Here is a 14457-nt window from a genome sequence, read left to right as displayed (position 1 = left end):
ACCACCACCCCGCCACTATTCTCCTTAATTTATAATCCCACCATCTACATTAGTCTGGGTGAGAGATTATTGTGGACGGAAGGACTCATAGTTAATCCATATGCCAAGACCCTTTACCAGCTCCCACCCTCCGCTGAAACTCAAACCACCTGCTTCAGACCACAGCTGACATTCTGCCACCTGCAGGGAGATTGGTGGTCAAGTACGGGGTTGAACACCCATACTTGACCACCAAGTGGTTTTATTGCCCAGGCCTTTTAGAAAGTGCTAATTGGGTTCAGGATACATTGAACACCACCCTTGGATGGAGAGCTGACCCACGTGAAAGGGTTTGAGAGATGGAAGCAAGGATAAAATGACCACATAAACTGCATAAAGTTGGTAGAACCTTTTGGGGATGAACAGCATGTTGAGTTTCAGTAGGAGAAGTACCCTCAGATCAAAGCAACTGTGGTGTGATGTGCAATACTAGGAGTAATAAGAGCCAGGGGACCAGGTTTCCTGACCCCTGTGTTTGACTAACTTGCCATTTGAACTGCACCACGTGTTTGAATCTCGCCTGGCCCACTTTCCCAATCAGTAAAAGAGAACGTTGAATTACGTGGCCTCTAACATCCTAAGACCATTCTCTTAGTTTGAAGAGCCTTCACAAGCAACGTTGTCCCCACATGTTATGGCAAAGGGTCTGTTCTAGCAGGTCCTAATAGTGTTGCTATCCAGTACTTAGCAGGATCCATAAATGAAATTCATCAATTGGTAGGGCTCAATTTTCATTTTTGAAATTAAATAATATTACATTTCTTCTTTCTTGCTCCATCTCTCACCCATATCAGTTCTCCCCAGATTAAAAACTTCTTAAGTTTGAGAAACCAAAGCTAAGACTTGTTGGGATAAAAAGAAACTGTCCCTGAAGGAGGAGATAGAGATAGCCGAAAAGTACCAGAGTCAAAAAGTACCCCTCCACTCTTTGGTGTTTGGTCAGGATCTGACTGCATTTCTGGGTCTAGTTAGAGGCAGCATAATTTAGAGGAATGTGGTGATATTGGACCCAGTCCAGAGAATGGAACAAAAACACAATCAGAAGGTTGGAGAGAGATCATCTACGGGGAAAAGGCCAAATATTCATAGCAAAACCACCTTTTGTGTTTTCTTGACGATGTTTCCAAATAGGAGGAAACTGTGACATGGGAGAAATTAATACGTGTGGCATTGCTTTTCATAATTTAGTAAGACCATAGTAATAAAGTAGCATGCAAACACTGATTAGCCCATGGTTTCTCCACTTGCCAGGAAGCCAGCAGAAATTTCTCCAAGGGTAGGTTACTACCCTTTCCTTCTCAGTGACCTTGGGCACCTGATGGGGAGGGGAGGCTAAGATGTTTGGTAAAAATACATTACGCAGCCCTGCATCAGAGCCCCAATTGCAGGAGTATGGCAGAGAAGCTAAGCATCTGAACCTTGACACTACAGACCTGAGACGGTCTTAAGACTGTCTGGCCCATCATCTCCAATGAGGAATGGAAAGTCTGCAGAACTGTTCTGTCCAGTACGGCAGCCACTAGCCACGTGTGAACACCTGAAATGTCACTACTCTACTAGGCTACTGAGCATGTGAAATGTCACTAGTCCAAATTGAGTTGTGCAGTAAATGCAAAATACACACCAAATTTCAAAGACTAAAAAAGAAAAATATCTCACAAATAATTTTTATATTGATTACACATTGAAATGCTGATGTTTTGGATATATTAGGTTAAATATATTATAGACACTAATTTCAGTTATTTCTTTTTGCTTTTTAAAATGTAGCTAAGTAGAAAATTTAAAAATTGCTATCTGGCTTACATTGTATTTCTATTGGATAGCACTGCTATGGGGGCTAATATTAGCAGCTAACACACATTTAGCATCTACTGTGTACCAGGCACTCTTCTAAGTGATATATACATTAACTATGGTGGTCATATACTTAATTATACAATCTGTGACACTTCTGAGAGTGAAGTAGGGCAGGCAAATGCTAAACCAGCCAGGATACCGGACAAAAGGCATAAACTGGAACTGTCCTGAGCAAACTGAGATGTCAGGCCCACCTAATGTTAGGTCAAATTAATCCTTACATCAAACCTATAAGTACCATTATCATCCCCGTTGGGCACATGAGGGAACTGGGGCACAGAGAGATTAAGTAACTTGCCCAGAGTCACACAGCTGGGAGGTAGTAGTGTTCAAACCAGGTCAGTCCAGCTCTCGAGTCTTCACTCTTAACTGCTGTGCACCACTGTCTGCTCAAGAGCTAAATATGGATAGAGGATTTAGTAGATGCCATTTTCCTTAATTCTCACAGCAACTTGGACAGAGTATTATCCTGTTTTTACAGTGCAGAAACTGAGCTTTAAATAGATCCAGCAACTTGTCCAAATCCTAGAACCAGAAAGAATGGAGCCAAGAATCGAGGTTTGGGATGCCCGACTCCAGAGAGGGCGTCTTAACCGCCATGTCGTATTGCTTTCAGGCCACGTCTGTTTATAAACGACTCTCATATTGATCTCACTACTTCTCCCCGTTCTGGCGGAGGACTGGATAAGAGAAGATGAGAACCCAGGTGTCATCACCTTGGAACAAATACCAAAAACTCAATCTTCGTGGCCTCTCCTTTCTTGGAAGGAGCATTTTAAGATAATCCAAAGAGCCATCCATGTGCCACATTGGTTGTTCTGCTGTGCATGTCAGAAATTCCAGAAAATATCTGCCATTGAGGCCGTGGAGGAGGGCATTGTGAGGAGCTCACAAACATCAAGGAGGCAGTTGATTATCAAAAGGTTAAGAGCAGGGCTTCCCTGGTGGCGCAGTGGTTGAGAATCTGCCTGCTAATGCAGGGGACACGGGTTCGAGCCCTGGTCTGGGAAGATCCCGCATCCCGCATGCCGCGGAGCAACTGGGCCCGTGAACCACAAATTACTGAGCCTGCGCGTCTGGAGCCTGTGCTCCGCACCGAGAGAGGCCGCGATTGTGAGAGGCCCGCGCACTGCGATGAAGAGTGGCCCCCGCTTGCCGCAACTAGAGAAAGCCCTCGCACAGAAACGAAGACCCAACACAGCCATAGATAAATAAATTAATTAATTAAATTAAAAAAAAAAAAGGCTAAGAGCAGGGGCTTTCACAAAGCTCAACAGTCAGAAGCAATAACATGGCATGTCCTTCCACAAATGTGCCAGTAGCAGCTTTTCTGGCTTCCTCTGCCATGGGTCACAATCTTAGCAGCCCCTTAGGATCATCTGCCATTAAAAATCACCAACCGCCTTGGCCTCATGCCTTAGAATACTGGTTAAAGTGGTCTGGTATGGGGCCCAGGCACTGGTATTTTATACTCTCTCCTTAGATTATCAAAAAGTGGGACCTTGGCTGTCTTGGGTGTCCCAGCCGTGCCTGCAGCATCTGGATCTTGATTTAGCATCGCAAGCAAAGTGAGATTAGGTGAAGAAGGTAGGGCAGTTCTTGCAACGGACCTTACAAAAGTTGATGCTCCAGAATGATCTCCTGATAGTGATTCTAAAACAAGCCACTGTTTTTATTGGCCTGGTCCACTTGTTTTCTGTCATGGCATTAAACCTGAGCTCCAGATTTTTGTCCTCTTTGTTGAGATGAACTTCTGCTTATGAGGTATTTTAATTCGTGTTTCTTTCTTATCCAAATAGTGCACCCATAATACATCTATGTCCTACTTTGGCTGATGAGTTATTTCGCATCTGTTACGGCTTCTTGTTTATGTTTTTCAAAGGCTTGGTAGCCATTTGGCTTCTGTTATTCATTTTCATGTTTCCATTTTTATTGCTTTCTTTAAAATCCTTAGAAGATGACGTGAAGTAGTTTGCTTCTTGTTTTCAAAATTTGTCTTTTGACTTCACGAGAGAACACATTTTTAAGAGACACTTTCCACGGCAGACTGTTCGTGCTTAAGATATACAACTACACTACAGTGAAGATAATATAACAAAATTCCACAAACCCCTTGTTTGCTTTGCCTTAATACAAATTCCTCAGTGATCTAAATATGTGCCGTAAGCAGGTTTCTCACATTCAAGGTGGAGGTTCTTCTAAGGTCAAGTTATCATTCTTCTTTCACCTTCTTCAAGGAGAGTCCTGTAACTTTTTGTTCTAGATTTCCTGTTTGAGTTTCAGAACAGGAAGATTAAGGCCATGAAAATGTTCCTGACTATCCTATGTCATGCCAGAAGAGAGAGGCACAACCAGAGCGGAGCCAGAAAGATGGCTGTGAAGAGTCCTTCCCCAGAGCTGATGTGGGATGGGGAAGGGGCACAGAAGCCAGCAGAAGCAGGGAAAGAGGCCATGGTGACTGCCCGCCGTGGGTTCCCACAACCCTCAGGACACAAATGCCAAGATGACAAACTGACTTCACAATAATAGACCAATAAAAGGGAGGAGGGCCGGGTTCTGGTGTTAAGGATATCGAGGTCACCACTGGCCAGGTAGAGGGGAGGTTGTCCTTTTGAATTATGTAACAGGGAAGGGAGTTTTGGAGGCCCTTTGGGAAAACCAGGTCAGCATAGAGTTAGTCTGGGAAATTTGCCACCAAAACACCCAAGTCTCTGAGACAAAGAGGTGGAGGTCTGAGTGGGTCTCATATTTGCTTTGTGGGCTTCCAGCAAGTATTTTAAAACATTGCATTTAAACTGTGTGCCATAAGAGGACTCTCCATTCACATCCAACGTAACACGCTCATATTAAGAAACGTAAATCATGAGAACGTTCAGTGTGTTCCCTCTCATCCCAGTTCACCTCCCTGACCACACTGTCTTCTGTTTCAAGTCTGCGCATTCTTATTTGCATGTTCGGTTCAGAGGGATGGAAAGCAATTCGAGGTTGGAGAGGCATCTTGGGGAAATTTTAGAATATTGTGTGTGAGGCCAGACCTGCAGAAGACCAGTGAGAACAGAGAAGCTGTATCTGGGCAGGAGCCCTCCCCGCGTGGCCTGGAGAGTGGGCTTCTCAGCCCAAAGCATTTGTCAGCTACTGGGCAGCAATCATGACTGACCTCTTCTTTTCTCTTCGTTTTCAAACATGGAGTAAAGATGAGAAATGAGAGAGTTTTTTTTTAAATAACAAAAAAGAAGAAATACTGTCAGGTTGTGTGTTGAGCCCTGGCTTCTCCATTTACTAGTGCAATTTGGGGCAGATCACTTAATGTCTCTTGGCCTCAGTTTCCTCATCTGCAAAATGGGGATAATATTAGTGCCTGCCTTTTGAGATATTTTGGAAATTAAATAATTAATACATATGAAGCTTGTACAATAGTTCCCTGGCACAGAGTAAGAGCTAAATAGATAATATAAATAATTAACCTAAAAAAGGTCATAGGATATAGTTTAAACACTTCTAGGGCACAATTTGCTAAATCTTTATGGAAAATTATTGGCTAATATGTAAGGTACAGCATTGAACACACATAGTAAAAAGAAATATGAGATGTCCTTGACCTCCAGCCTATTTGGAGAGATGACCTTAGGCATACATGGACAAAGAGTCATCAAAAGAAAACAGCAAATGCCTTCATGTTGCTTTCTAGCTCTTTAGCACTATTCTGTGGCTTTGCCAAGCCATGTTGCCAGGCAAGCTGTGCCCTTGAAAATGTGAGGCGTACTATTCTGCTGAACTATTATGAAGCAGTGTGCTATGAGAACCAAAATATAAGTAAACCCACCTCCACCCACAGAGATTCCAATTCTAGAGTGCAGCCTGGATTGAAAATGACTATACTACGCAGCTTCCATGCTAGTAAATAATGTGACTGAAACATCATGAGCATTGGAATCAGCTGCCTGTTACAGTGATAATGGTGCCTGTTATGAGGTAACAGTGGCTTTAACAAAATAGGGGCTTGTTTTTCTCATATTCTGAAAAGTTGCTTTATTTAGATCAGTGGCTCAAGGTTGTCAGGTCTGAGGTCTCTGTGATTCTCTAGATTGTTCCCCTCATTGTCAGAAGACAGCTTACCTGCCTACAGTATCCATTCTGTGTTCCAGGCAGGCAGAAGGGGAAGAGTGGACAGCCAGTGTGGCCCGCCCCTCTTAGGGAGATATTCTGAAAGCCCCACCCAACTTCTTAATTTTATTGGTCAAAACTGTATCACATGGCCAGCCCCCTCTGAAAGGAAGGGAAGGAAATACAGACGTTTTTGCTGGGTACATTGTACATGAAATAAAATTGGGGTTCTGCTAATGTGGAAATGGGGAGAATGGATATTGGGTTTATCTGTTGCTGTGAAACAAACAACCTCAAAACTTAGTGGCTTCAAACAGCAACAACAATATTATCTATTATTTCTCATGATTCTGTGGGTTGACCAGGTGGTTCTGGAATGGCCAAATAACCTGAAATGGTCTCACTCCTAGAGTCGGTGGTTAGTGTTGGTCCCTGGCTGGAGGTCAGCTAGGGATTGTTGGCTGAGATACTGGTTCTCCTTCGCGTGGTGTCTTGGGCTTCCTCACGGACTGGTGGCTCAAAGTGCGAAGCAATTACACAAAGGCATAAAATCCAGGAAGCAGGGTTCACAGGGGACCAGCAAAGTATCAGTCCACCATAGGTAGGCAGCTAGCTATCTCTGCCAAAGCATCTTTTTTGATAATATGTTAAAATTTATCAATGCTTATTTTGCAGCAAACGTAGAACAATACTTGGCAAGCATTAACTCTGAAAATCCTCACAACAACCTTCTGGGGTATATGCTCTTATTATTTCCATTTAGAGATGAGGAAATAGATCGGGGAAGCTTAAGAAAGTTGCTGCAGGTCACATAGTAAGAAAACACCAGGGCTAGAATTTGAACCCAGTCTGAATATTCAGCTTGGACAGGGGTTTGTGAGCACATTCTGGCTGCAGGAAGATGGGAGGAAATCGAGTGACAGGGATCTAATAAAATAGCCATTTAAGAGAGATTTCCCCCATGGTTTAAATACCATTATCTTTCATCCTCTCCGGTAGCAGGTACAGAGAGAAGAGTGACATATCCCTGCCCATCAGAGTCAAGGCAGAAGGACTGTACTGAGGACATGCTCACTTGCTTTCTGGGCAGGTGGTCTAATGCACGCTGGGCCCCTCTTCCCCAAGTACACACTGCGGAAAGCAGAGGTGAAAGCACACGTGAGCCAGGTAAAGTTGGGATGGCTACAGTTGCCCCTGGGAAAACTTGAGGAAGAAGTCTGAACAACTAGGAGCCTTGATGAAGGAATCTAGGAGGTTTCTGAAAGGGAAAACCCCCCGAAATTTACTGCCCTTATACCTCGACAAGTGTGTCAGAAGCGAATCACCCTAACATGCTAGAAACACCTTCCACTGATGAAAAGCACAGTGAAGATGCTCTACTTTTTCTGTTTGAAAGCGAGTTTCTCCAAGTGTGGCCTCTGCACTAGTCTGTCCACAGAAATACTGACTCAGGTTCTCCATTGGGTGGATCAGAAAATCTGCATGTTTAAGGAGCATCCCAAGGGACTCTTATACACAATACATTTGCAAATTATTGGTTTAAAAATGTTCTTTCAGTATGATGATTTTTAAAACAGTGCTTTCAAACGTTTTAAAATTTTTTCTTTATTTTCTTTCTTTCTTTTATTTTATTTTTTTGGCTGCCTTGGGTCTTCATTGCTGCATGTGGTCTTTCTCTAGTTGCAGTGAGCTGGGGCTACTCTTTGTTGTGGTGCATGGGCTTCTCATTGCGGTGGCTTCTCTTGTTGAGGAGCACGGGCTCTAGGTGCGTGGGCTTCAGTACTTGCAGCACATAGGCTCAGTAGTTGTGGCTCGCGGGCTTGGTTGCTCCGCAGCATGTGAGATCTTCCCGGATCAGGGCTCAAACCCGTGTCCCCTGCATTGGCAGGCGGATTCTTAACTACTGCGCCACCAGGGAAGCCCTGGTTTTCAAACTTTAATGTGCGTCTGAATCCCCTGAGATCTCTTGAAAAAGTAGGTTCTGATTCAGTAGGTCTGAAGAAAGGCTTGAAATTCTGCCTTTTTAACAAGTTCCCGGCCCTGATGCTGGTCTGAAGAACCAAGCCCCACACCTTGTAGCTAAACTTTAAAAACCTTGGAGGGAAAAAACCAAAACAAACCCTTTTGGGTTGTAACATAGGAAGGCAGACAAACACAGTGGAAGTGGAGGCGGGGGTACCCTCGGCGCATCTGTGGGAGAGACAGAAGGTCACTGCCCTTTCCAAAGGGACAGGTCACTGATAAAAGACACAGGTGCAGTAGCAAAAGAGGGAGCTTAGAGATATCCAGAGCAGGCTCCCCAGTCAAGGTGAGACTGATGGGCAAGTGCAACAGGATAGAGTGATGAAGGTGTTTTTCTGATGAATCTGGCCTGAGGAGTTCAGACCATCGTTATAGAGCTTGAAGAAACTCAGAAGAGTCAGATGGTGCAAAATCAATGGAACTGAATGAACACAAATATTTAGACAGGCTGATCTCCTAAGGTGCAAAAATACACAATTTGTATTTTAAGAGTGTGTGTGTGTGGTTTTTTTTTCAACCCTTGCTTTTTGCTGTGGTTTTATGTTGTTTATACGCAGAAGGAAGATACTGGTAGTATACGCTATGTGCTAGTTCCCCAGAAAAGTACATGTTTAATCCTTGCAAATGAATCTGGATACCTTCCTCAGGCAGATCCCCCCGCCGCCCCGACCCGGGATGCGTATAGAGCAAAGTGCATTCTCTTTGCAAAGCGGAGCCCGATACTATATACCTTAGCTACACAGTGGCTGGCATCATTAACAAAGGATTTTTACACCTGTCACATTTTTTACCCCCCCCATTATAAAAACTAAGTAAGGCAATAATTACTGTCCTATTGTGCAGTAAAAAAAAACCTAAGGTACACAGAGTTTTAGGGATTTGTCTAAGGAGCAGACTCAAAGCTAGAGCCCCGGCTCCTCCGCTCTTGCCGCCGCTGCCGCGGTAGCTGGGGGTTGGGGAGAGGAGTCGCGGAGCCCGGAGAGTCCGTCTCGGTCGCTGTTTTTGCCTGAGGACCCTTCCTTCCTCGGTCGCACCCTGACTCCCTTGGTGTCGACGGGGAGTCCCTGCGGACACCTCAACACGCAGTGGAGATGCCTCTCTTTGCCACCAATCCCTTCGATCAGGATGTCGAGAAAGCAACCAGTGAGATGAGTACTGCTGAGGACTGGGGCCTCATTTTGGATAGCCGTGATAAAGCCGGTCAGTCTCGCACCGGTGGTTATTGGATGGATTTAGAATAATCTTTTGGGATGGTGTAGCCCCATCACCAAGGCCTAAACGCTCTGCTGCAAGGACTGTCCACTTTGGTATGAGCTCTGACAGCTGTGTGAGCTTTGGGAACCCTTCAATGTAGAGCTCTCAGTCACTTTTTGTCCAGCCTTGTGGGCAGCAGACCTCAGTGGACACCATGCAGACCTAAAGATTGTCTTCGGTCTATTATGAGGAGGGTGAACCATAAAGGTCCTCATGTTGCTATGCAGGCTCTGACTTTTCTAGGAGCATGTGTATCAAATGGTGGCAAAAATTTTCACTTAGAAGTATGTTCAAGAGATTTTGCTAGTGAAGTAAGCAACGTATTAAGCAAGGTCATCCTAAAGTGTGTGAAAAACTAAAGGCTCTTATGGTTGAATGGACGGATGAATTTAAGAATCATCCATAGCTTAGTCTAATATCAGCAGTGGTTAAGAACCTTAAGGAACAAGGTGTTACGTTTCCAGCTATTGGATCTCAGATGAGGATACTGAGACCCAGAATGGTTAAGTGACTTGCCCAGGGCCACAGCTAGTAGTTGACAGAGCTGGAACTAGGACACAGGCCTCCTGACTCTCAGTCCAGTGTTCCTTCCACTACACGATCCTGCCTTCTGTTTTATATTGAGGCTGCAGAACAAGCAAAAGCAAGCCCAGTTCTGGTAGGCAAAGATCCTGGTACTGTGGCTAACAAAAAAGAAGAAGAAGATTTAGCGAAAGCCATTGAGTTGTCACTGAAGGAACAAAGGCAGCGGTCAACCACCCTTTTCAGTTTGTATCCAAACACATCTAATCTCTTAACTAACCACCAACACGAAGGCCAAAAAGTTCGTGCTGTATACGACTTGGCAGCTGCTGAAGATAATGAACTTACTTTTAAAGTGGGAGAAATTATTACAGTTCTTGATAGCAGTGACCCCAACTGGTGGAAAGGTGAAACCCATCAAGGCCTGGGGTTATTCCCCTCTAATTTTGTGACTGCAGATCTCACTGCTGAACCAGAAATGATTAAAACGGAGAAGAAGATGGTACAATTTAGTGATGATATTCAGGTAGACACGATAGAACCAGAGCCGGAACAAGCCTACATGGATGAAGATAAAATGGACCAGTTGCTACAGATGTTGCAAAGTACGGATCCCAGTGATGATCAACCAGATCTTCCAGAGTTACTTCATCTTGAAGCCGTGTGTCACTAGATGGGACCTCTCATTGATGAGAAGCTGGAAGATATTGATAGAGAACATTCAGAACTCGATGTTAAGTGATGGAGGCCCTGTCCTTGTATGCCAGGTTAATGAATGAAGATCCAATGTATTCCATGTGTGCAAAATTACAGAATCAGCAGGATTATATTCAGTCATCTGGTGTTTCTGGTTCTCAGGTGTACCCAGGCCTTCCTCAGCGTGGTGCTCACCCGGTCGCAGGGAACGCACAGTTGAGCCACATCCAGAGCTACAGCCTTCCCCCGGAGCAGCTGTCTTCTCTCAGCCAAGCAACAGTGTCACTGCCGGCGAGCCCAGCCCTTCCTAGTCAGCAGGCTCAGGCTTCCTACCTCAACACAATGGGCAGTTGTGTTCAAGGAAGCACGTAGCCGCTGCCAGGCTTCAGTGTACTGTCCTCCCCCTGCCGCCGCTGCCGCCCCCATCGTCATGATATGCCAGAACGCAGGGACCAGCCTGTCCCAGGTGCCGAACTACACTTTATCATCAGCGCTGCCCCAACCCGGAGGCAGCTATCAGCCACCTCTGCCCCAGCAGCCGTACTCTCAGAAGGCCCTGCTATAGGACTGGGATTCCTCTTTGTGGTAAATATCTGCTAAATGCCGATGACAACGTTATGAGATTCTTTGATATCTTAAGATTTGTTTATCCTCAGCTTATAGGAATCGTATCTTGGTCAACAAGTTCCAGTATTCAAGAAGGGAGACCTCTCTTCAATTTGCACTTTTTAAGAGGTCCTCCCCTCCCCCTCCCCCAGAGGAATGAAACTACTTACAACATTTAATTCCTTTCGTCATATGAAAGAATCAATGCAAGATTATTTGTCTCGTAAAATTACCTGGTCTGCAAAACAGTCAAACTGGCGAGCACCGTTGTGGCAGATGTTGTGTGCATAGATCGCTGTGTAACTTCATTCGTGGCCACTTTGAATCACAGTGGTGATCATGTGAATATATTTAACACTGTTAACTTAGTTGACATTGCTGTTTTATTTTAATCATGAACAACTACCATGTTACATAATGTTTTATGTAAATTTAAGATAATTACACTGTCCTTTTAAACTGCAAGAGAACAAAGCTGTAGCATATGTACATGAAGGCATTATGTTGTCCATGTTTCAGTTTCCCATTAAACTGAACCTTCCTTGGAGTAAAAAAAAAAAAAAATCTAGAGCCCCAGTTTTCTGAGGCCTGGTCCCTGGATCTGTCTGCTGCACTACAATATTTCCATGGATTATTGGAATCTCATAGACACCCAAAGGAGAGGGGGTACTCTGTCCCACTAAACTGAAGCAAGAGCACAGTTTCTTCAGGCATAACTGAGAAAGGCCTAAGTGGTTGCAGAAACCCCAGCTTACAGAGCTGGGGAATGGACTTTGGCCTCCAGCAACATGGCTGACTGGAAATTCTGAAAAAAATTTCCCTACAAACACGTAGAAACACCGGGTACTATACACCAAGCATTTGGTTTTAAAAGCACAGTTAAACTTGTAAGAAAGTGAGATTCACAGGCAGCAAGAAAAAAAGTTGACACCAGAGTGGCTAGCAGACCCTGAAGAATGGGGCTGCTTGGGGCATCTGCTGATGCGGGGAGCTTGGTTCTCTGTGCAGGGACTACAGGCCTGTTGGGATGGGAACTGAGACCCTGGAGAAAGCTAGGGGTCTCACACATCTACATTCTCAAGTCAAAAGTTGGGTTAGGAAAAAAAAAAAAATCCATCCTCTAGCAAAAAGAAAGCCAACAAGGAAATGTCTTTATTGCAGCCTTGGTAAAAGGCATGAAAAATGAAAACAAAGTAGGTCTCGCCTGTGAATTTATAATCCCAAGCCTGACATCATGGTGATTTAGTATTTACTCTACTTGCATGGTCCAGGAAACTCCAGGTAGAAAAATTATTTTAAAAATACATCTAGTTCATAACACCCCAAGGCACCTGGTATTAGGAGGGATGCAGCTTCAACCCAGAGTCCTCAGGATTCTTACATTTAAGAGGAGCCTTATTTGAACTGACAGCAAAAATAAGAGACACATGAGAAAAGAGCCACCACAAACTGGGCTCAGCAGAAACAATGGAGAACAGAATTAGACTACAAGAACTTTGGGCATAGGATTATCTAATACAAAATGTAAAATAGGTGTGCTTAACACATTTATGGAGAAACAGAGGGAATTGTAACCATAAGAAATGAACAAAAGACCATCAAGAATAAATGGGCACTGTGGTGACCTAAATGGGAAGGAAGTCCAAAAAAGAGGGCATATATGTATACGTATAGCTGATTCATTTTGATGTACAGGAGAAACTAACACATGACATTGTAAAGCCACTATATTCCAATAAAAATTTAAAAAAATAAAATGCTTATAAAAAGTAAATTAATGTTAATTTAAAATTTTTAAAAAAAGGATAAATGGGCAGTTTTGAAAAGAACCAAATAGAATTTCTAGAAATGTAAAATATAATGATTGAAATTTAAAATGTAATGGGTGGATTAAATGACAGGTATATCACAGCTAAAAAGAATTACTAAACTGGAAGAGAGGGATGAAGAATCACTTCATAATGCTGTACAGAGAGAGAAAGACATGGAAACTATGAAATTGAGGCTAAGAGATGTGGAGGAAAAAAATAGATGTTCAAAATATATCTAGCTGGAGTTCCAGAAGGAGACAATAGACAAATGGAAGAAAAGCAATATTCAAAACAATAATGAAAAGCCTGAATTGGTGAGAGACCTGAATTCTTAGATTGGAGAAATACATCAAATCTGAAGCAAGATAAATAAAAATGAACCCGTTACTACAAACATCATAATGAAGCTTTATAAAACTAAAAACAAAACAAAATGAAAAAAGGAAGAAAAAAATCATAAAAAGAACCAGAGATTACCCAAAAGGAAAAATAATTAGATACCAGCCCTCTCAACAGCAACAAGAGAATTCAGAATCCAGGGGGACAATTCAAAGTGCGGAAAGAAAATAATTGCCCCTAGAATAGTATACCCTGCTAAACTACCATCTAGGACATGGGGCAAAAAAAGACATTTTCAGAAGAATGTGGGAGGATAGCCTCATACGCTGGGAACTCTTAAGCCTCTTCAGGGGATTCTCTATGCCTGTCTCTATATCATTCAACTCTCCATGGTCATAAAAAGTATGAACAGTGCTGTACCTACATTTTATCACATTGGTAACATTTTAAAAAGTATTCAGGCTGATAGGTTCCCTATGTTAGATGATACTGTGCTTATCTTGAGATTCTAGCCATTCATTCTGCACACCCCTCTTTTTTGTTTTGTTTTTGAGAATACATCTGAGTTGCACACAGATACACACATACACACATATGTACACACACACAGTGTTGGGGAGGTTCTGCCAGAGGAGATTTAGTGAAAGGCAGGAAGTTCAGGGCAGTCATACTCAATATCCATTATCGATCTGAGCAAGGTGAGAAGTTTCAGGTATTTTTAATATACCTGCTAAGAGTCCACATTGTGGGCTGAACTGTCTCCCCTAAATTCATATGTTGAAGCCTTAAACTCCCAGTACTTCAAAATGTGACTATTTTTGGAGAAAGGGACTTTAAATGGGTAATTAAGTTGAAATGAAGACATTAGGGTGGGCCCTCATCACAGAGTAACACCAGGGGTGTGTATGCACTTCTTGACAACCACATGAAGAGGCAGGAAGGTGGTGACTAACTGAATGCTAAGGAGAGAGGCCTCAGAGGAAACCAATCCTGCCAACACCTTGAACTTGGACTTCCAGCCTCCAGAACTACGAGAAAATAAATTTCTGTTGTTTAAGTTACTCAGCCTATGGTATTTTGTTATGACAACCCTAGCAAACTAAGACAACCCACTTTTTTCTTTTCAGCGCATGCCTTCCCTCCGTTGGTAACACTCATCAACAGGCTCTGCTTTTTGTCACTGGACATGAAGTTTTCACTTTTC

General features: G+C 43.3%; 1 pseudogene; it reads left to right on the top strand.

The window, feature by feature from the left end:
• The first annotated feature begins 9116 nt into the window (after positions 1-9116).
• LOC132363562 (signal transducing adapter molecule 1-like) lies at positions 9117-11062 on the top strand (annotated as a pseudogene).
• The last annotated feature ends 3395 nt before the right edge of the window (positions 11063-14457 follow it).

This window comes from Balaenoptera ricei, chromosome 3, assembly GCF_028023285.1.
Source record: "Balaenoptera ricei isolate mBalRic1 chromosome 3, mBalRic1.hap2, whole genome shotgun sequence".
In the NCBI taxonomy this organism is placed as follows: Eukaryota; Metazoa; Chordata; class Mammalia; order Artiodactyla; family Balaenopteridae; genus Balaenoptera; species Balaenoptera ricei.
This window is presented reverse-complemented; position numbering and strand designations above follow the sequence as displayed.